General features: G+C 42.3%; 1 non-coding gene across 1 annotated transcript; it reads right to left on the reverse strand.

The window, feature by feature from the left end:
* Positions 1-679: 679 nt before the first annotated feature.
* trnaa-ugc (transfer RNA alanine (anticodon UGC)) lies at positions 680-755 on the reverse strand. The gene has a single exon. It is a non-coding gene; the product is annotated as a tRNA-Ala (tRNA).
* Between the last annotated feature and the right edge of the window lie 2,871 nt (positions 756-3,626).

Here is a 3,626-nt window from a genome sequence, read left to right on the forward strand (position 1 = left end):
GAGGAGGAGGAGGAGGAGGAGGAGGAGGAGGAGGAGGAGGAGGAGGAGGAGGAGGAGGGAGAAGGAGGAGGAGGAGGAGGAGGAGGAAGGAGGAGGAGGAGGAGGAGGAGGAAGGAGGAGGAGGAGGAGGAGGAAGGAGGAGGAGGAGGGAGACAAACAGGAGGATGTTTCCATAACAGACTGACCAGGTGAATCCAGGTGAAAGCTATGATCCCTTATTGATGTCACTTATTAAATTCACTTCAAATCAGTGTAGATGAAGTGGAGGATGAAGTGGAGGATGACAGGTTAAAGAAGGATTTTTAAACCTTGAGACCATTGAGACATGGATTGTGTATGTGTGCCATTCAGAGGGTGAACGGGCAAGACAAAATATTTAAAGTTCCTTTGAACGGGGTGTGGTAGTAGGTACCAGGCACACCGGTTTGAGTCAACAACTGCAACGCTGCTGGGTTTTTCACGCTCAACCGTTTCCCGTGTGTATCAAGAATGGACCACCACCCAAAGGACATCCGGCCAACTTGACACACAACTGTGGGAAGCACTGGAGTCAACATGGACCAGCATCCATTTTTTTTACATTTACATTTTAGTCATTTAGCAGACGCTCTTATCCAGAGCGACTTACAGTAGTGAATGCATACATTTCATACATTTTTTTTTTTTTTTTTTCTGTGCTGGCCCCCCGTGGGAATCGAACCCACAACCCTGGCGTTGCAAACACCACGCTCTACCAACTGAGCTACAGGGAAGGCCACTGGGAAGGCCACTGCGTTCCCTGTGGAACGCTTTCAACACCTCGTAGAGTCCACGCAACTCAATATTAGGAAGGTGTTCCTAATGTTTCCTACCCTCAGTGACTGGTTGGGTCAGTTATGTTATTCATCACACACTCACACACACACACACACACACACACACACACACACACACACACTCCATCGTCAGCCCATTCCAGTGCTAACCCAGTGTTATTAGCCCAGTGCTAACCCAGTGTTATTAGCCCAGGGAGTGAGGCTGTTGTTTACCAGCTCTTGTGGTTCTTGTTTCTCTAATAACTTCCTGCCAGAGTGATGACTTAACACAATATTCTGTCTCCCACATTATTAACTGGATTTTATTGGTAATTCCTTTTTAGCCAGCCAGCCAATTACTGTCTCTCTGTCTCTCTCCATCTCGCTCTCCCTCTCTGTCTCTCTCCATCTCGCTCTCCCTCTCTGTCTCTCTCTCTCTCTCTCTCTCTCTCTCTCTCTCTCTCTCTCTCTCTCTCCATCTCTCTCTCTCCATCTCTCTCTGTCTCTCTGTCTCTCTCCATCTCTCTCTGTCTCACTGTCTCTCTCTCTCTCGCTCTCGCTCTCCCTCTCCCTCTCTGTCTCTCTCTCTCTCTCTCTCTCTCTCTCTCTCTCTCTCTCTCTCTCTCTCCATCTCGCTCTCCCTCTCTCTCTCTCCATCTCTCTCTGTCTCACTGTCTCTCTCCATCTCTCTCTGTCTCACTGTCTCTCTCCATCTCGCTCTCCCTCTCTGTCTCTCTCTCTCTCCCTCTCTCTCCATCTCGCTCTCTCTTTGTCTCTATCTCTAAATTCAATTCAATTCAAGTGGCATTATAGGCATGGGAAACATATGTTAACATTGCCAAAGCAAGTGAAGAGTAGATAATAAACAAAAGAGAAACAAACAATTTAAAAAAGTGAACAGTAAACATTACACTCACAGAAGTTACAAAAGTCATATGATGTATATATACAGTGTTCTACCAATGTGCAAATGGGAGAGAAAGAGCCGAGAGACTGAAAAACAGCTTCTATCTCAAGGCCATCAGACTGTTAAACAGCCATCACTAACATTGAGTGGCTGCTGCCAACATACTGACTCAACTCCAGCCACTTTAATGATGGAAGAAGTTCTGTTAGTTCTGTTAACTCTAAACCCTAGCTTAGTTCTGTTAACTCTAAACCCAGCTTAGTTCTGTTAACTCTAAACCCAGCTTATTTCTGTTAACTCTAAACCCAGCTTATTTCTGTTAACTCTAAACCCAGCTTATTTCTGTTAACTCTAAACCCAGCTTATTTCTGTTAACTCTAAACCCTAGCTTAGTTCTGTTAACTCTAAACCCTAGCTTAGTTCTGTTAACTCTAAACCCAGCTTAGTTCTGTTAACTCTAAACCCAGCTTATTTCTGTTAACTCTAAACCCTAGCTTAGTTCTGTTAACTCTAAACCCAGCTTATTTCTGTTAACTCTAAACCCAGCTTATTTCTGTTAACTCTAAACCCAGCTTATTTCTGTTAACTCTAAACCCTAGCTTAGTTCTGTTAACTCTAAACCCAGCTTATTTCTGTTAACTCTAAACCCAGCTTATTTCTGTTAACTCTAAACCCAGCTTATTTCTGTTAACTCTAAACCCTAGCTTAGTTCTGTTAACTCTAAACCCAGCTTAGTTCTGTTTACTCTAAACCCAGCTTAGTTCTGTTTACTCTAAACCCAGCTTAGTTCTGTTAACTCTAAACCCAGCTTAGTTCTGTTTACGCTAAACCCAGCTTATTTCTGTTAACTCTAAACCCAGCTTAGTTCTGTTTACTCTAAACCCAGCTTAGTTCTGTTTACTCTAAACCCACCTTAGTTCTGTTAACTCTAAACCCAGCTTAGTTCTGTTTACTCTAAACCCAGCTTAGTTCTGTTAACTCTAAATCCAGCTTAGTTCTGTTAACTCTAAACCCAGCTTAGTTCTGTTTACTCTAAACCCAGCTTAGTTCTGTTTACTCTAAACCCTAGCTTAGTTCTGTTTACTCTAAACCCAGCTTAGTTCTGTTAATTCTAAACCCAGCTTAGTTCTGTTTACTCTAAACCCAGCTTAGTTCTGTTAACTCTAAACCCAGCTTAGTTCTGTTTACTCTAAACCCAGCTTAGTTCTGTTAACTCTAAACCCAGCTTAGTTCTGTTTACGCTAAACCCAGCTTAGTTCTGTTAACTCTAAACCCAGCTTAGTTCTGTTTACTCTAAACCCAGCTTATTTCTGTTAACTCTAAACCCAGCTTAGTTCTGTTAACTCTAAACCCAGCTTAGTTCTGTTAACTCTAAACCCAGCTTAGTTCTGTTTACGCTAAACCCACCTTAGTTCTGTTAACTCTAAACCCAGCTTAGTTCTGTTTACTCTAAACCCAGCTTAGTTCTGTTAACTCTAAATCCAGCTTAGTTCTGTTAACTCTAAACCCAGCTTAGTTCTGTTTACTCTAAACCCAGCTTAGTTCTGTTTACTCTAAACCCAGCTTAGTTCTGTTTACTCTAAACCCTAGCTTAGTTCTGTTTACTCTAAACCCAGCTTAGTTCTGTTTACTCTAAACCCAGCTTAGTTCTGTTTACTCTAAACCCTAGCTTAGTTCTGTTTACTCTAAACCCAGCTTAGTTCTGTTAATTCTAAACCCAGCTTAGTTCTGTTAACTCTAAACCCAGCTTAGTTCTGTTTACTCTAAACCCAGCTTAGTTCTGTTTACGCTAAACCCAGCTTAGTTCTGTTAACTCTAAACCCAGCTTAGTTCTGTTTACTCTAAACCCAGCTTATTTCTGTTAACTCTAAACCCAGCTTAGTTCTGTTAACTCTAAACCCAGCTTAGTTCTGTTAACTCTAAAC

This window comes from Salmo salar, chromosome 20 (assembly GCF_965601325.2).
Source record: "Salmo salar chromosome 20, fSalSal1, whole genome shotgun sequence".
Classification (NCBI taxonomy): domain Eukaryota; kingdom Metazoa; phylum Chordata; class Actinopteri; order Salmoniformes; family Salmonidae; genus Salmo; species Salmo salar.